Source organism: Panthera tigris, chromosome D2 (genome assembly GCF_018350195.1).
Source record: "Panthera tigris isolate Pti1 chromosome D2, P.tigris_Pti1_mat1.1, whole genome shotgun sequence".
NCBI classification, from domain to species: domain Eukaryota; kingdom Metazoa; phylum Chordata; class Mammalia; order Carnivora; family Felidae; genus Panthera; species Panthera tigris.
Window position 1 is genome coordinate 44,289,441 of NC_056670.1, and position 19,951 is coordinate 44,309,391.

Here is a 19,951-nt window from a genome sequence, read left to right on the forward strand (position 1 = left end):
ACCACTTGTTCTGAATGGTGAAAAACAGAAACAGAGGAACAGAAGCAGTTCAGCAGATGGGCTCGGATACTGTTCACAAGACCTGAACTGAGCAGGTCACAGTCTATACCAATCCTGCCCTACAGAACTTTCTGTGCAGACGGAAATATCTGCGCTCTTCCAAGACAGTCACCACTAACCTCATGTGACTACTGAGCACTAGTGGGCCTAGACTGAGAAGCTGAATTTAATTCTATTTATTTTAACTAATTTAAAATTTACATAGTCATGGATGGCAAATGACTATCGTGTTGGACAGTGCAGGTCTACACAGAAGATTTATAAATGGGTTACTTGCTGGGCTTCAAAGAGTACGAGGGCCAGGGATTGAGAGTTGGCATTAAAATGCTGCATCTGTCATTTCAAATAATGACGTAGCTCAGAATATTTCTCAGCAATGAGAAAGGCGGCTCCAAGAAAAAATATGGAGACAGGCTCACAATTAGTCTCCGAAAAGGAAGTCAGTCATTAGCTACATTCTGACATCCTAGCAATTAACCAGTCTTGGGAGAAGAGCAGGTATCTCCAGAGAGGTGCCAAATAAATAGGAGATAAGAGACTATAAAAATGAAAAGCCTTTCAGTCTTTCATCACAGGATAATCCAATGCATGTGAATTAATGGCAAAATGCTCACTAATAGCCTTTGTGAGGAAATAGAAGCAGTGTAGCAGGATATCCTTTTTCCGCACTAAAGCACCCAATTCTTTCAATTTTATATACAGCGGAAGCAATTAATTGTACTAGAAAGAAATCCACAGCTGGCTTTTCCTGATGGCCCCATAAGCAACAAGCTCTATTGTTCAGCTTCCGGGATAGATGTAAAGTCATTCTTACTGCGCTGGTGAGATTTTTCTGATTGTTTAGTTTGAGTTTTCCAAAGACGAAAACCTGTGGAACACTCACGTTTCAATTCTTCTGGTCATCATATGATTTCAGTATCAGCAACTGTGAAAAAGCTAATTTTTTATTTGCAATATAATCCATGCACGTGACTCGATGCTAGTGTTTCTTCTAAACTTAGTGACTGCATCCTAAGTCATTCACTTTTGTTTGTTTAACATGTTTATATGCAGTTGAACTGTACTGTTTCTGCTTTCGTGGTTAACATTCATAGGGTGGCTATCCGAGGATTGTGCATAGCAAACAAATAAGATTATATGTCAAAAACCTAGAAACTCAACATTTCAATCCATTGGGCCTGTATGGTGTTGTTTTTCCTTTAGGATGCATTAAAACACATTGTATTTCATCAATTCTTAGATGCACAGTTGTGGACATTTTATCATCTTTGAAATGAGGATGTCTTACAATTGATAATGTGTCACAGTTTAATTGGTAGTGTTTTCCTTCCCTAGTTGTGCATGAAATAATGATGCTTCTTATAATTAATGCCATGTTAGTTTTGATGAAATACGGTGTACATATGGTTAAAATTGGACTAGAGTGGTGTATTATTGTAAATATAACAGTGGAACAACATTTGTCATGAAAACATCCACCTTGATCAAATAAAATTTTTGATTAATTACACATCTTACATAGGATTAAAAAGTTTTTTTTAAATGTTTATTCTTGAAGGGGGGGGAGAGTGGGGAAGGGGCAGACAGAGACACAGAATCTGAAGCAGCCTCCAGGCTCCAAGCTGTCAGCACAGAGCCCGGTGCGGGGCTCAAATCCACGAACAGGGAGATTGTGACCTGAGCCGAAGTCTGACACTCAACCGACTGGGTCACTCAGGCACCCCCACATCTTACATGGGATTCTAATCGACTTAATTCTGACAAATATGCATCCTGCCACTTTCATTTCCCCCAAATGCCCTGAAAGTATAGATTGTTATACATGAAGTATAATATAATAATGTTATATATATAGATATATAATGCTAAACAATAAAAATGCTGGTTCTTCAAGCAAGCCAGTGACAAGGCTCCCTGCCTGCAATTGGACTGGTACTTATCTGGTGTTCAGGAGGACCAGGGGCAGGTATTACACTTCACACCTCCAGGGAGCACCTTTCACACAGAGCAGGACACAAACGGTGCCCCTATGGTCCTGCGGTGTAACCACCGTGATGCTCAGTGCAGTGACTACAGCCAACTGTGGTAAGAATCCGGGCAGGGGAGGGCAGAAAGGAGGGAGGAATGCCCTCTTTGACTTTGAGAGACAAAGCGGGACAGCAGATGCATTGAGGAGTTTGTGACACCCTCCTCCCCCCCACTCCAGGTGGACCTTGAAAACAAATGGCTAGCAGAGGCAAAGGTTTTGATAATTACAATGGTAGACCCCAGTTTGGGGCTGCTATTTTGATCCTTGTGTATTTTGATACTCCCTAAACTGTCCTTCCCTAGGCTGGGAAGCTCAGAAGCCCCTATTCACATGTAAGTGAATAAAGGCATGAAATCTTACTCAGGAGAAAGACATAGGAACTGTGAAACTATGCGAAGAAGTCAATGATATAGAGGGAAAAGCCTAAGGAATTTAGGATGGAGCAGAGACTACTTCCTGTAAGAGGTGGTATTTGGGCATTGAGGGAGGGAGAATGGCATCAAAAGAATGAATGTGGCCCATTTTGCAGGACTTAGACCAGTTGAACAGAACGTTGCCAATCATCAGTGGCTCCCAGATTTTGAACACAGTGGCGTTCCATTAAGAGAAATCTGGAAAAACTGAGCAAGATCAGTTAAAGAGGGAATGACCAATTAGAAGGATAGCTAGTCCAATTCAGGTAGACAGTGAGGAAGACATGTGTTAAAATGTGTTACTAAATGTAAAAGAATCTAGATTTTTGCCTAGGTGGCTGAGTCGGTTAAGCACACGACTTCGGCTCAGGTCACGATCTCATGGTTTGTGAGTTCAAGTCCTGTGTCAGGTTCTGTGCAGGCAGCTCAGAGACTGGAGCCTACTTCGAAGTCTGTGCTTCCCTCTCTCTCTCCGCCCCTCCCCTGCTCATGCTTTGTCTCTCTCTCTCTCAAAAATAAATAAACATTTAAAAAATAACAAAATTAAAATAATCTACATTTTTAAAAAACACTGACAGGTATTGGTTCCTAGTTGAATATATGTGATTATGCTTCCCCATGAAAGAAGGACGTTGTTTTAAAGAGCATATAGAACTCTAGAACTCAAGCATTATTTGTTGAAAACCAGTGGTCAGAATTTAAAGTCAATGATACAACCCTGCCTTTGTTGATAAAAATAAATAAGTGAAATGAAATGTCAACTATCTTAAGGGCAATACATCATGACTCGGAAACAAATATCAAATGAGGGAATTATCGGCATGTCTTATTTTCTTACTAGATTTTAAGCTTTTAGAGGACAGGAGTCCACTATACTGCCTAGTACATTCAGTCATTCATTCAATAAGTATTTACTGACCACCCTCAGGGGTGCCTGGCAGTATGCTAGGTACCAGGGATATAATGGAGTGAAAATAAGACAGTTTCTATCCTCTAGAACTTTGTGTCGAGTACAAGGAAAGGTACCCCCAACATATGTGGTATCAGATAAACTAGTATGCCTGGTCACATTGGTGGCACCACCCCGCACCTAGAAATACATCTGGATTACCATGTAGACCATGGACAGTAGGTACAATATGACTGTTAATGACTCAGCATTCCTGATCCAGGACTGCTTTTTTCCCCAGTTATCTCAACCTGAATTTTTATCACGACACCTTGTCTTCCTTTGACTAGTCATGCACAAGGTAATCATACTTCGCTCTAGATGCGGAATTTCTGGACTACTGGTCCCAAAGGAATTCTTGAGGGGAATCAGTGTTTAGGAGTAGTTAAGTAGAATCAGGTATGGGTTTATATATATTTATATGTACACACACACACACACACACACCTGTTATACTTTGATTAATCTTTAACCAGATAAAAGAAAATATACACATATATGCATAAAAATATAGTTTTCTGTTTTTATCTGGTTAACAGATAATCAAAGTATAGTAAGTCACAAACCCACTGCTCTCAGGAAAGGGAAAGGCAGGGTGGTGGATTGCTATCAGATGGAGAAGGACAAGATTTACCATGGGCTGGGGTGGGGAGGCCCCAGCTCCAGGTGTTGGGTGGGAGGAACCCCAGCCCTCCAGGCAGCACCTAATAGCCAGAGCCATGAGCAAACAACAGGTGGTAGGTAGTCCAGGACTGCAGCAGGCATCAGGATGTCCAACCCGAGGCAATGGGAAAAGGAGGACTGACAGAGGGACAGAATATGGACAGAGAATCTAGAACAAAGAGCTGGAGGTCAAGTAAGTGTTGCCACTAGGGGTAACGATTAGTGCACCAGGGGTAACCATCTGTTGCAGGGCTGGGGCAGACTCTAGAGAGCAGAGTCCAGAAAATAGGCAGAGAAAATCAAGTTCCACACAGGTTAACAGGCCAGGGCTTCAAGCACAAGAAAAGGACTGTGAGTCAGTCCTTAGACAGGGGCCAAGGTTGGGGCTTCCCAAGTGAGTAGCAAAGGCAGCGGGAGGCTGGGTTCTGGCTTGGGACCGGAGCTCTGAGAATTCTTCCTGCCACAGGGCCAGGGAAGGATTAGGTTCTGTGGTAAGGGGTGTGTTGATAGCAGGGAGAGGAAGACTATAGTGACCATGGGCCATAGCACTAAGTGGTGGCTACTTTGCAGCAAGTGGCTCTGTAAATGATCTTTTAATCACAGTAAACAAGTGATATGATGCAAGAAGAAATGGAAATGGAAAAAGGAGAGACTGAGAAGCAAAAGTAGAAGTAAAAACAAAATCCATTACAAAGAAAAGAACAAATTTGGATTTTTAAACTTTATTTTGTACACTGATTTATAGATAGATCTTTTTTTTAATATTTATTTATTTTTGGGAGACAGAGAGACAGAGTGCAAGCAGGGGAGGGGCAGAGAGAGAGACACACACACACACACACAGAATCTGAAGCAGGCTCCAGGCTCCGAGCTGTGAGCACAGAGCCTGATGCGGGACCCAAACCCACGAAATGCGGGACCACAACCTAGGCTGAAGTCAGACGCTTAACCGACTGAGCCACCCAGGCGCCCCTAGATAGCTCTTTTTCTTAAACACAATTTCTGTTTCGGCTTGTTTCTTCTAAACCATGACAGGGTATTATTTTTATTTGCTTTTCTTAAAGTTTATTTATTTTGAGACAGCGTGCATGTGCACAAGTGGGGGAGGGGAAAAGAGAGGGAATTTTATATATATGAGAGAATCCCAAGCAGGCTCCACACGGTCAGCACAGAGCCCGATGTGGGGCTTGGACTCACAAACTGCGAGATCATGACCTAAACCAAAATCAAGAGTCAGATGCTTAACCACCTGAGCCACCCAGGCACCCCCATGACAGGGTATTATTAACCAAGAGGATAATGTATTAGTGTCCATGCTGAAAAATACGGCTGTTTCCTCTACTCTTTACAATGTTTCTGTCCGTTTAACACTGAGTATTAAACTAAAGCCTGCCAAGGGAGTTCCTTCACTAGTCCCTCCTTACTGAGCTCTAACTTATCTCCCTATCCACAAGCCTTAATGCTGCCTTTGCCTCACAAAATCTTTACAACAGGAAAATGACTGTGAATGGATTAACTTGGATCTATCTAGAACAACTGCCTTCTCTAAAGATGGCATAACCCAGTTTTCCTGACCCGCTCGTATCCTTTTCAACATAGTCCATGCCACCCTCTAAAACTAGGTCTTGATGCCAAGGTTCAGAAATGCCTAGAGGAAATTCTACCCTTATCTCACTCATTCGTTCAACAGATATGAGCACTTGTGTGGCAGGAGCTAAGCATTGAGGAAAGAGCTGAAAACAAGATGGGACAAAGTCTTTGCTCTCATGGAGTTTACATTCTAGTGACGCAGAGAAACTCAGACTATAAACCAGTAACTGAACAAACAAGGTAATTTAAATTAGTAAAAAGTGGTATAAAGAAAACAATATTGGCTAGGTTGGGTGCTAATTTAAGTCAGATGATCAGGGAAGGTCTTTGAGGATCGGAGAACCTTCCAAACTAAGGCTATGTGATTTGAGTACACAACTACCACTCTTGGGGGCCTACACCTCAAACTGTACAGAGAAAAAAAAGCTCACTTCCAGCCCATTCTATTAATCTACTTAAAGGAAAACCATCACATTATAGAGAATGTTAAATTTGGACTTTGAGGTATTGTCTGAGTTTGGGGGCCAGACAATACGTGTCCAGATGTTTCCTTGGGCTTCCTGGCTGCTCTGTTCATTTAGTGGGCAAACTGGAGAAACAGGCTGGCATGCATACACATGCCAGGAACCAAAGAGAACACCATGCCCTGCTCTGTTGTAGGTAGGTAGGTTGCCTGCTATGAAAAGGCTAAGGATTTAAGCTTGGGCACTAGGCGGGCTTTACCTAAGGAGAGCAAAAGGATGTCAAGTAAAGTCCCAAAGACTTGAAAAGGAGATCCTTTCGTAGAGATGCAAAGAATCATGACTTAAAATGTCATTGCCTCTATTTTGCTACCATTTCTACAGTGGCATATAACAAAACCCAGGTAATGCCAAGTTGTACATTTCAGGACCTTGATGTACTAAAGTTTTAAACTGAGATTCTTGTCTATTTTATGGTCTGATTCATATGCCTAAAAATTGGACTAGGCTTCAGAGGGTATATTAACACACCTGTCATGATTTTATCTGCCATGACACATTACTCAGCATACATCATTGATTTCTTTGGTCAATGAATCTTAATCTCCTTAAGCAAAAGGTCGACCCTTGCCCCTAAAATTAAAGCCGTGTAGTATGTAGAAAACTTGAAAAAGTGGCAAGTTTTAGTTGATGTAAGGAAACTCATAGTTGATGCCAGGAAATTCATATACCATACATTCCCCCTGTAAAGCAAGATACAACCACCTGTGACTCAAATCTGAGACAGCTCAAGAGTTCATTAAAAAACTTCAGAGAATAACCAGAAGTGAAAAATAATTTGGAATCACAGAAGATATATAAGGCATCAAAAGTGGTTTGCAAAAGGAGGAGAGAAAAAAACCTCTTTAAACAAGAATGTAAAAGAATTTCGACATTTAAACAAGATTATTAGGGAATACTCTGGAATCCAAACATCTCTTTAGGGAGAATGTGTATAACAACAAATGCCAGTGCCTGGCACATTCTTTTTCTTCCCTCTTTCTTTTTACCTAGTTGAAAAAGTGATTTTATGAAAGGACCTTAAAAAGAGTTATCTTTTAGAGATTCATAAATATGCACAACAAACTGAGGGTTATGGGAGGGGTTGTGGGAGGGGGAATGGGCTAAATGGGTAAGGGGAACTAAGGAATCTACTCCTGAAGTCATTGTTGCACTATATGCTAATTTGGATGTAAATTAAAAAAAATAAAAAATAAAACAAGTTAATAAAAAAAAAAAGTTATCTTTTGTAGAGACTTAATACCATACACACTGTTGCAACACTTACCAAAATGATTAAGGTCACATTTGGTTGTTAAAAGGGAGCCTACGTTCTTTCTTCACATGCAGGACACTGAATACGTTTACCAGCATTTTCCCCAAACGAAGGGAAATGGAAGAAAAGGAGTAGTGACAATTATCTGCATTTTCCAAAAGGAGGGAACGGGACTCCGGAGGGCACGCAAGGTCCTAAGAGTGAGCCAAAGTAGAGGAGGGAGCAATATTTATAGTCCGCGGACTTCAGCTGGCCCGGGGTAACGCCGCCGCTCCTCTTCTGCTTTGGGAGTTCACCGGCTCGTAGGTCACAGGGCCCGGGACAGCCGGGGCTCGGAGCTGCGGGGGTCCACGCGGAGAGGCCTCTTCCCCCAGCCGCTCCCTCGGAGCCCGCCCACCTGCGCCTGCCTACCTAGGCCTCGGCACCCTGGCAGAGAGCCCAGACCAAGAAGCCGGGGAGCGGTGGGTGGATAATGGGAGCGGTGTGGCCACATTTCCCTTTCTTTGTCGCCACGACCACTACCACGACCCGGCAATTCCCCGCCGTGGCGTGTGAGTGCTGGCGCCCACGTGGAGCATTAGAGCGTGTCGCAGAGGGGGTCCACGCGAAGGGACGCGGGAGGGCCCAGACCGCGTCCGCGGTGTCCGCGCTCCTCCACCGCGCTCCGTCATCATGTGCGTCCCGCACGCGGCGTCGATGGGTCGCGGCTCCCGGAGACCAGCCGGCCCTGCCACCGCGGCGGTAGGGCTGCCTGGTGGGGAGGGGCCGGTGGGGCCGCGCGGAGGAGAAGTCCCCCCACCGCAGCCCGGCGCCCCCTTGCCGGCTGCGGGCCCTCTTCCCCGGCAGTGGGGCGCCGGACCTCGCGGCCCCTTCGGGCGCTTCCGCCGCGCGCTCGGCTCCTTTCGTGTCCGGGGCGGGGCGGGCGTCTTCCCAGTGCGCGCGCGCGGCGCCGAGTCCCGCGGAGGCCCGCCCCTCCCCCAGGCCCCCGCGCCCGCGCCGCCCCCCCACCCCTGCGAGTGTCGGCGGCGGCGGCGGCAGCGGCGGCGGCGGCGGCGGCGGCTGCCGAGATTGGAATCCGCCTGCTGGCTCTCGGCGAAGGAGGAGGGAGGAGGGCGGGGAGAAAGGGCAGGAAGGCTCGGGCTCCGGCGCGTCCGTCCGCGCGAGACGAGGATCGCACGGCCGCTCGAGGGGCGACCGGGCCGGGGCCGCTGCACGCCGAGGGCGGAGGCCGAGTCGGGCCCCCGCCGCGCCCCGGCGGCTCGCCGCGCCCACCCCGCTCCGCGCCGAGGGCTGGACGATGAGTTCCCCGGGGTCCGGGTGAGTTGGCTCGTCCGAGAGTGCGTGTGTGCGCCGGGAGAGGCCGGCGGCTGCGGGGAGGCCGGCGCGGGCTCCGGGAGAAGTTTCGGGGGGAGCGGGGCGCGCGCGGGAGGCCTGAGCTGGGGGCGGCCCGGTCCGGCCGCCTCACGGGGTCCCCGCCGCCTCGGCTCTGTCAGGCCGCGGCCCGTTGGGCCCCGCCGTCCGGCGCCCCCACCCCGGGCCCGACCCCGCCGGAGACCCCGGCCCCCCGGACTCCCGACGTCGGCTCCTTGCAGCTCCCCGCTGCGGCCCCGCCGCCCGGCCCCTCTTTTGTTCCCCACCCCCTGGGTTTCAGGCCGAGTTTGGGGAGGCGATGTGGGCGAAAGCCGCCTCCAAGGACGCTTCTTGAATCCTTAAATGGGAAAGGCGCTCACCTCTCTCTCCCAGGAGCTGCGAGGTTGCTGTTCGCGTTATGTCTCTCTACGCTGCTGCGAAGGAGAAAAAAAATGTCTGTTTCGTGGGGTGGTAGAGTCGGGGGGAGTTGCAAGCCCTCCCTGAAAACTTGCCCGCGGGAAGGTGCCAGGTTTCTCGGAGGTTCACCTGTTGTCCTGCGCGGCCTCCGCTGCCATGTCTGTTGTGATTCTGCGCTTCAGTTTCTGAAAACTTTCTGCCGGAGTGAATGTAACCTTCCCCCCCCCCCCCCCCCTTTCTTTCCAGACTCCTAGTGGAAAGATTTGGCAAGAAAAGAAAATAGCTTGAGTCAGGAAAGAAAAATAATGTGCTATGTGTTAGAGTCTGGCGTTTTGTGACTTGTATACTCTTTCATGCTCTCGGATGTTTTAATTTGGTCAAAGCGCTGCAGTTTTTCTCTTTCAAACGGTTAGCAAACTCTTTTGAGTACACAGTGCGAACTTGGCACATTTACCTGTGTGACGTCATTTAATCCTTGTGATAACCCTGGTTATGGTGTTCATTTTTTAGACGAGGAAACCGAGACGCAAAGAGGTTAAGTAACTTGTCTAAGTGTGCTGGGATTTGAACTCTGAATTTTCTCTGCTAATCAGGAACTGTCAAAGTGAGATGTACTAGGAGTTTGAAAACAGCAAAACCTCTTTCTGCAAACAGGTTTATGGTTAGGAGCATTTTCAATTACTCATACTTGAAATGATCGCTGTTTGTTGCTTGAGTTGAAAACAACTCCTTTATTGTATTTACTTAGGAGTTCACGTCTGAATTAAAACTGTGAATTACGATGTAACTTTAATGCTTATCACTGTTTTCAATTCTTGAAACGAAAAGTGTGTGGGCCAGAATTATTTAAATATTTAAACTTAAAGTTAAAATACTGGCAGTTCTGAGCTAGAAAGGGGTTGAATTTACAAAGGGTGATTGAAATTTAGAAGACACTTTTCAGAGAACCAGTATTTCACTCACGGTTGTTGGGTTCCCCATCCGATTCATATTATTCGTGGAACTCATTTCAAACTTTTTTCTGCTTGCTTCACTTCTTCACACCCTTTACTGAAAAGCTTGAGGCATTCAGTGGGAGGGAGCTCTTGCCAGAATGTACTGAGTTACTTCTATCATGTGCTTTCTTTCCTTCCATTTCAGTGGAACATTTTTTGTCCTTCCTACCAGTTTAACACCTTGTTTCATTTTTCTCCTCTCTCCTGCTTAATGGAATAGGAGTTACTCCCTTTTGTCTTAGAGATGTTAGCAGTACAGATGTGCTAAAGGTTTTTTTTTCAGTTTACAAAAACCTTCCCTTGGGCGTGCTACTCCCTCAAGATGTCATGTTGCTGCTTTTCCTTTTCAAATCATATTAACGCTAAAAAAAAAAACAAAAACAAAAACAAAAAACAAAAAAATAAAAAACGTTGTTTCCTTGTAAAAGTAGTACATGTTCATTAAAAAATGGTAAATTGGAGCAAAATTGAAGTAAAATTAAAATTCATACCTTCGTAATCCCATCTCTGGAGATTGTCAAGAGTAGTTTATTTTTCCTGCATTTACTTCCTGGCCGGGCATTCAGTTCTTAACTCCTTGTTACCTGGATTTCACCCTCACAAGGTTCACCTATAAGCTAAGTGGCACATTTATTAATGTGTTCTAAATCAACTCCTTGAGCTTTCTGTGATACTTAACATCAACTTCTCATTCTTGAAATGCCTTTCCTTGGCTTTTGTTCATTTATCCATTGTATTCAACGAATACTTCCACTGCAAGGCTATAGGATGCTACAACAGACAATGCCCTTGCCTTCATGGAGCATCAAGTCTATTGGAGGAAACATAGATTGAAGAATTAATTCTATAACCATAATTGTGATTACGATTAAAGTACCCGGTGTTAGAAGACCTGACCTGGTGCTGGGAGAATGGGGGAAGGCCTTAAAAATGTCACTTTGCAAAGGCCTTCGGTGACATACTGACTTTGTTCCTATTTGCCCCTTTCTTTTCTTCTTGCTTAATATGTGTTCTCCAGGTTTTACTGGTCAGTTCATTTTTCTGTATGTCACTAGTCCCTTGGCATTATTATTGTTCAGACACTTCTGTCTGAATACTTCTCAGACCTCTATTCTTTATTTCTCCTCTGCACGTGAATCCTTGTTTTTTCCCAGTTGCTTTATGCATACCTCTACCTGGTTGTTCTAGTTGAAACTAAACTCCTTCCTTACCAAACTTGTTTCCCTGGTGTTCCTTATTTCTGTTGATGTCATACCAAATCCAGACCTTTCTCCATTCTGTCACATCGTATCTGTAGCCAGCGCCTACTGCTTCTGCTTTTCATGGTATTGTCCCTCTTTATTCCTGCTGACTCAGGTACAGCTCTTGATACATGGTGGTATGAAGGTTATAATAGACTCATAAAATGAATTGGGCACCTTTCCTTTTCCTCTTTTCAGGAGTGGTTTAGACTGGAAGGATCTTTCTTTCGAGTTCTGCAGACTTCACCTATAACACCATTCAGGCTTAGATTTTCTTTTCTTTTTTCTTCTTTCTTCTTTCTTTCTTTCTTTCTTTCTTTCTTTCCTTCTTTCCTTCTTTCCTTCTTTCTTTTCTGTAGAGGACTTTGAATACCATTTCAGTTTATTTAATAACTGTTGGTCTGTTTAGGTTTTCTATTTCTTGTGTGAACTTTAGTGTTTAATATTTTCTCCAGAAATTTATTCGTTGAGTTTTCAAATCTGTTACTTGGTTTTAACACAATTCTTTTTCTTAAAAGAAAAATTTTGTTTTAATGTTTATTCATTTTAGAGAGACAGAGAACCAGTAGGGGAGGGGGCAGAGAGAGAGGGACACACAGACTCTGAAGCAGGCTCCAGGCTCTGAGCTGTCAGCACAGAGCCTGATGCGGTGCTTGAACTCATGAACCAGGAGATTAAGACCTGAGCCAAGTCGGATGCTTAACTGACTGAGCCACACAGGGGCCCCTAAATTTCTTTGATTGTATATATATTTGTATGCAGTGTTACAGATTGTATATGTATTAGTATAGTTGATAATTTTCCTTTTTCCTTTTTTTTTTTTCTTGCCTACTGAATCAGGTTCTCATCCCACTTGGGCTAATGCTGCGCTCTTCTTCACTTCCACTGTTATATGGGTTATCTTATGCAGTTCTGCTGAAGTTAATCTTGAAGCCCAGTTTGTGTCACTTCTCTACTCACAAGTTTCCAGTGTCTTCTGTGAAATGAAGTCGTTTCATGAGGATTTACCCAGATTTCCCTCATTCTCATCTCCCATTATTTTTGTTTCCTGCACATGTGCTTTGTCCCCTTTCTGAAATCTTTCCCATTTTCTTCTGAGTGGAATCCCTTCTGAAGGAAGGGATATTTTTTTTCATTAAAAAAAAAATTTTTTTTTAGTGTTTGTTTATTTTTGAGAGAGAGAGAGAGAGAGACAGAGTGCGAGCAGGAGAAGGGCGGGGAGACACAGAATCCAAAACAGGCTCCAGGCTCTGAGCTGTCAGCACAGAGCCTGACACGGGGCTCGAACCCATGGACTGCAAGATCATGACCTGAGTGCAAGTAGGACACTTAACTGACTGAGCCACCCAGATGCTCCTGAAGGAAGGGATTTTTTAAAGGCAAAATTTTTATCTAATATTTTCTTCCTGCACTTACTGGTTTTTTCTTTTTAAAAATGTATTTATTTATTATGAGGGGGGAGGGGCAGACCGAGAGAGAGAGAGAGAGAGAGAGAGAGAGAGAGAGAGAGAAAGAATGAATATGATTTGCAAGCAGGCCCCGCACTCACCGCGTGGGGCTCCATGCAGGGTTCGAACCCACAGACCATGAGATCATGACCTGAGCCCAAATCGAGAGTCAGATGCTTAACTGACTGAGCCACCCAGGCACCCCTATTGATTTGTCTTTTAAAAAATTCAGCTTTTATTGGGGCGCTCAGTCAGTGGAGCATGTGGCTCTTGATCTAGGGCTCGTGAGGTCAAGCCTCATGTTGGATGTAGAGATTATTCAAAAATAAAATCTCTAAAAAAAAAATCAACTTTATTGAAGTGTCATTTATATACAGTGATATGCATGTGTTAAGTATGCAGTTCCGTGAGTCATTTGGTCTTTTATAGCGATTTGTATATAAATACTGGTTCAGCTACTAAACTGCAGACTGGGTGTGTAACTGACTTTGTTGCATATTAAAATGAATAATTGGAGGAGAAAGACCTTCTCATTTTTGGATTTTGGGAGCAGAGAGCCATGGAGAGAAAGGAAAATGGGTTTCCTCTTAGGCTAAAGTTTAAACCAGAAAGTCTTTCCTTCTTCCCTCTTCCACCTTTTATTAGTGTTTATGCTTTTAAAATGCTTTTTAAATATCTTAGGTCCAAATGACCAGGTCAGTCCAACTCTTTAATGCTTACAAGATTAAATGCTGAGTTGTATGGAGTTAGATCTTACAAGGTGCACCATACTTTTTTGAGCCGTTCATAAAGAAAATATGCTTCTAGTTAATTTTAAGAAGCCATTGATTGTAAGGTCTAATTTCAGAGATACTGAAATATGAAAAATATATGTGCCATAGAATTGAATATGGTTTTTCTCCGTTAACCAAAGCTACCATTCCTTTAGTGTAGATATTGGAAAGAAGAATTTAAGCCAGACTTATTAGTTGTGTTGTTTACTATGAAAAGTTTTCTTTAAAAGGAGGGTGTTTGTTAAACCTTTTTAAAGAGTAAAGCATTTCAGGCGGTATAGAGAAATATTTATTTTTGGATGGGGTCTCCCACAACTCGATATGCCAGTCTGATTGTGAGGCGCTTTGAGAGTTTTTATAGTTAATATTTTAAAGGCTGTCAGTTTTTAAAAAATAGAAACAAAATGATATGTCTGGAGAGCCCCAGTAGTGTTGTGGTTTTTGAAAACAGCACTAGGTTAGAGTAGGGCTTTAGATCAGATGATGGTGGGCCCAGTGGATTCCCAAGCCAAGTTCTTACAGACCTTGACTAGTTAAGGACATTATTTTTGAGTATCTTTTATTAAAAACAGGTGAATATGAGCTACTCCGATGCCATGGATGTTCTTTTTTTATACTTCTGTGTTTCTGATGAACTTTTTTTATGGTGTACATTTGTTATACCACTAATAACGTGCAACAGTGGAGCTTGGCTATTGCTCTAGTCATATGTAATTGGCTACTACTGATTTAAGGAGGATGGGGGTATGTCAGGAGTAGGGATAAAATAATCAGATTTGCAGTTTGGGGAGAGGAGTTAGTGGGGAATCATTTTGAAGGAAGGAAGACACAGGACACTGAAACTTGTAGGGGACACTGAAACCTGTTCCATCTTGGCCCGGACTAGGATGGTGGCAGATAATTAGGGTCTAGAATGGACAGGACTTGGTAGTTAGCTATGGATGAGAGAAGGAATGGGATTGGCAAGAATGACTGGCGGGTTTCTAGTTCGGAAACCTGATAGGGTAAATGTGTGTTGGTCGAGATGAAAAATGAGACCAGGTTTGTGGAGGACAGTAGTTTGGTTTTGATAATACAGAGTTCTGAAATACCAAGTAGAGATTTCCACTTAGCAGTTGCATGTATGGGGCTGGAGTTTGATAGAGGTTTGGACTGCAGGTAGATCTTTGGGAGCGATTGCCATGTAGGTTGTAAATTCTATCAGTGGAAATTGGGTGGCTTTCTCAAGTGACTTTTGCTTAAAAGTGACAAATTCAACTCTTAGCTTAAAGGTGAAAAGGGGTCATTACCCCCTCTCCCCCCTTCATGTTTTTAAAAAGACTGCAAATACTCATGTTTGGATAGAAGTGCTCAGATGATGTAATCAAGGGTCTGTCTGCTCTCTACTCTTTGGGCTTGATTTTCAGACAGATACTTTTCATTTGGCAGAGGATGGACAGTGTCAACTCCAGGCTTATGTGGCCCATATGGATTCAAGATGTAAAAAGGGCACCTCTTTTCCAGATGCATATATTCTGTCCCAAGGAGAGATTCTTACTGGGACCGTCTGGAGTCTGGGGTGCCGACACCCGCCAGGCCTAGCTTACATGCCCCGGAGCAGTCAGCCAGTTAAACACTGGCACTCATAACCTTCCTAGAACCATGAGAGATGCGAAAGTGGTTGTTCCCCCAAAGAAAGGATGGCTTTGGGCAGTGAACAACACAAATCCACTGTCTTTTGGTTGTTAACGTTTTTTAAGATCTTTTTTTTTTTTGAGTATCTGAAGAAAAATACACAAACATAGCAATTTTGTGTATAATTTCATGGTTATGTTATGGATTTCATATCAGGAACTCTTGCTGTACACAGTAAAGAGCCTAGAAACCCTGAGAAACACCAGTTTAAGACCTAAATAGAGAAGATAGACGTTAAATAATTTCAGAAATAATTGTCTACTTGTATTTATATTAAGATCTACAGAAGGGAAGTACAGGAGCTCATAAGTGTGTAATAAGGGAATGGGTCTATTTAGGTTACAGGTGCTTGGGAAGGCTTTCCTGAGAAAATGGTCTGTAGAGTGACACTGTAGATCAGAAAGAAGAGGGAGGATGTTTCTGGAAGTATTCAGTAGTTTTTGAAGCAAACACTTTTCTGCTTTTTAAAAGTTACGAAAGGAGGGGCACCTAGGTGGCTCAGTTGGTTAGGCATCCGACTTTGGATCAGGTCATGATCTCATGGTTTGTGAGTTTGAGACCCGCATTGGGTTCTCTGCCGTCAGCATAGAGCCTGCTTCAGATCCTCTGTCCCCCCAACCCTCCCCCCCGACACCTCTCTCCCTCTTGTGCGCTCTCTCTCTCTCTCTCTCAAAAATAAATATTTTTTAAAAAAGTATTTATAAAAAAAAGTTCTGAAAGGAATGCATCTAATGTGAATAACTTGAGAAATAATGAAAAATTATAAAGCAGCAGTAGAACACTTAAGTTTTGGCTTCTGAGTTTTTCTTTTTTTAGATTGTTTTAATGTTTATTTACTTTTGAGATAGAGATAGAGTGTGAGCAGGGGAGGGGCAGAGAGAAGAGAGGGAGACAGAGAATCCAAAGCAGGCTCCCCGGCTCTGCGCTGTCAGCACAGAGCCCGGCGCAGGGCTCGAACTCATGAACTGTGAGATCATGACCTGAGCTGAAGTCAGACGCTCAACTGACCAAGCCACGCAGGAACCCCTGAGTTTTTATAAATTAAAATCTAGTACTGGTTTTACCACTAAGTTAGCTGTGCAGTTTTGAATACTACACTAAACCTGTCTGGATCTCTGTTTCCTTATCTTAAAAACTGAAGGGGACTTGGCGAAAAGAAAAAAGAAAATTCCATGGCTTTAATGCAGAGCAGTTAGTTGCTGAAATTGCAGGTCATGTAATGCTTTTGGTCATGATGACATCACTGGGTTTCTGACTCTTGGCTGCAGAGTCCCTCTTCCTGCCTTGGCAGTCATTGTAAGTAACGAATGGAATGGCCTGTGGCCAGTGGTGTTCTTTCATGCCCTGCTTTCTTATCTCATTTCTTGAGCATTAAATTTTTTTTTTTTCTTTAGCCTTTAGGTAGATTATCTGAAATGTTAGAGGCTCTCAGTTTTGAAGTTGAGAAATCTGGAGGAAACTTGCATGGTTGTGATACTGTTTTCTGTAAGGTAAAATTCGTGGGTAGTTTTCCTACTAGCAGTTACCATTTTTTGTGATGTAGTCCATCAGTTTAACATCTTGAGTGTCTGAATTTTGCATTTAATTAAGAATAATTTAGATTTCTAACTAAAGGGAGCTGTTGATAGGGAGTGTTAAAGTAAAGGCCATTAAACTTTGGTAAAGTTCTTACCAACGTATTTTTCAAAAAATTGTTTAAAGGTACCATGAAATAGGGGCGCCTGGGTGGCTCAGTCGGTTAAGCGTCCGACTTTGTCTCAGGTCATGATCTCACGGTTCGTGAGTTCGAGCCCCGCGTCGGGCTCTGGGTTGATGGCTCGGAGCCTGGAGCCTGCTTCCGATTCTGTGTCTCCCTCTCTCTCTGACCCTCCCCCGTTCATGCTCTGTCTCTCTCTGTCTCAAAAATAAATAAACGTTAAAAAAAATTAAAAAATAAAGGTACCATGAAATAAAAATATTTCAACAGTAGCTATTCAGAAGCATCTTAAATCAACAAAATGTAGTCGCTTGATGACAGATACTGTTTTACGTCTCCATTTTAGTACTCTTTCACAGAATAAAAGTGTTGGGGAAGAAAACTGCATGTTGAATTTATGTATGATCTGATTAAAGAAAAAGAAGTTAATCTTCCTGAAATAGTGCCTTAGTCATCATTCCTACTCGATAAATATTTTCCACTGGTTTCTTATTTGCTTACCATATAAAATTCAAATTCTCTCAGACTGGCCTCTTGCTCTGGCCTAGTCTGCCTTTTTGCCTTATTCACTTCATACTACTATTTTATTAGCTTAAGTCACTGAAATATCCAGTTCTGAGTTTCCGTTCAGAGTCCTTAGACTTCTGCTGTCCACTCCAGTAGCCAGTACCGCACGTGGCTGTTGAACATTTGAGATGTGGCTGTTCTGAATTGCGTACCACATTTTGAAGATAGTACAAAAAAAGGAATGTAAAGTATCTCATTATGCTTTTAAAATACTGATTACATATTGAAATGATACTGTTTTGAATATGTTGGGTTAAGTAATAGTAAAATTAACTTTCAAAGAAAAAGGATCAAATTTTCTCTTTTGAAAGATGGCTAGAAAAAACTTAAAATTGTACATTAAATTGTACGGTGTTGCCTTCGACTTTCCTTCCCCCTATGCTTATCAAAATGCTTCAAAATCTTACTTCTGTGAAGCCTTCCTCAGTGGTCCACACTTAAAAGAGCTCTTCTGTGTCATTATTTAAAAAAATTTTTTTTAATGTTTATTTATTTTTGAGAGAGAGACAGAGACAGAGTGTGAGCAGGGGTGGGGCAGAGACAGAGGGAGACACAGAATTGGAAGCAGGCTCCAGGCTCTGAGCTGCCAACACAGAGCCCAATGCGCGTCTCGAACTCACGAACTGTGAGATCGTGACCTGTGAGATCATGACCTGAGCCGAAGTCAGTTGCCTAACCAACTGAGCCACCCAGGCGCCCCTCTTTCATTGATTTCTACTTTTTTTTTTTATTTTTTTAAAAAAATTTTAAATGTTTATTTTTGAGAGAGAGAGAGAGAGAGAGAGGAGGGGCAGAGAGAAAGGGAGACACAGAATCTGAAGCAGGCTCTAGGCTCTGAGCTGTCAGCACAGAACCCACAGGGGGCTCGAACTCACGAGCTATGCGATCATGACCTGAGCCAAAGTTGGACACTCAACCGACTGAGCCACCCAGGCACCCCTTCTGTGTCATTATTTGAAGGCAGTATTTTGGTGTTTCTTGTACCATCTATTAACATATTAGATTTCTTTACTACAAGCCTTCTCCGCTTTTAGTCTTGTAAAACCCCAATATAGTCTCCCTAACTGTATTGCCATAGCACCTTCCTTTGTTTCTTCTGTTTACAGAAGTTACACGTATTTGGTTGAAACTTCAGGCATAAAGTGAGTCTTCCTGCCCCCACGTCCCCCCTGGATTACAGTGTTAAGAGTATAGAGATAAATGTAATCTTTCTCTTCCACTGTCTTCATTTCTTTTTCTTTTTCTCTCCCCATTTCCAAAAAATGAGGTGATACTATGCATCCTTTTCTTTAACTCTGTCTTCACTGAATATAGAGTACTCTTTTTATGTCATTAGGTGTTGATTTACTCATTCTTTTTAGTAGCCATGTAATATTCCCTTTTATGAATATACCGTCATTTTATTTACCAGCCCCCTATCGATGATTAGATTGTTTCCAATTTGTTGCAAGGTATTTTTCTTTTTCTTTTTCTTTTTCCTTTTTTTTGCATTGTAAACAGTGCTGTGGTGCTTGTACATATCCTCTGAGACTATTTTTATTTTATAGGATGAATTCTTAGACATGTGTTTGCTGTACGTAAGAGAAGCCATGTATAATGCCTATAGTGCCAAACTGCTCTGCACAATCCTTGTAACAATTCACATTCCAGCCAACAGTGTTTGAGAGTATTTCCCCTAACCCCTCACCAACACATCATAGTATCAGTCTATTTTAATCTTTGCCAGGCTGCCAGCTGAAAAAACAGTATTGTAGTTTTAATTTGTATTTCTTTGATTGACTAAGGTTGAGGAGAATTTTATAGTTTGTTGGTTCCTTGCATTTATCTCTCCTTTGTTTTTCTAATCTTTTTTTGTTACTCATTTTGCAGAAACTCTTTTTTGGGGTATGGATATTAACTCTTGGTATAATGCATTTTTTTTTGTCATTTGTTTTTTATTTTTGTTCATAATATATAAAAATTCTTTTGCTGTTGTAAGAGTATTTAGAAACAAAAAAATAAAAAGTTTAAGTTGTCTCATACTCTCAATTTATTTTATAAGCTCCTTGGTGACTGAATTTTGTCTTAAAATATTTTGTTTTGCCATCGGTACTAATTCAGTGCCTTGTACACAGTAAGCGTTCAGATATTTGTGTTGGTGGTGAAGGGGTACAGAATACATCACTGTGGCATAAAAATTATTTTGCGCTGAAGGTATTTGAGAATAGGCTTTTCTGGGGAACTTCCTGATCTGCCTAAAAACAGACTCACAGAGAAAACTCAGTTATCACAAAGCTGCTCCCCAGAGTTTTGAAACCAGGGAAGATTGAC

General features: G+C 42.8%; 1 protein-coding gene across 4 annotated transcripts in view; it reads left to right on the forward strand.

Annotated features, from left to right (window-relative positions):
* Window positions 1-8,525: 8,525 nt before the first annotated feature.
* BMPR1A (bone morphogenetic protein receptor type 1A) overlaps window positions 8,526-19,951 on the forward strand; it is a 137,381-nt gene continuing 125,955 nt past the window's right edge. For 3 of the 4 annotated variants that reach the window (XM_042961284.1, XM_042961287.1, XM_042961283.1), the window contains exon 1: window positions 8,526-8,797. The gene's annotated coding sequence lies outside the window, so the exon portion shown is untranslated. Of the gene's footprint in view, window positions 8,798-9,494; window positions 9,782-19,951 lie in introns of those variants that run through there. The other variant, XM_042961286.1, reaches the window with a different exon arrangement.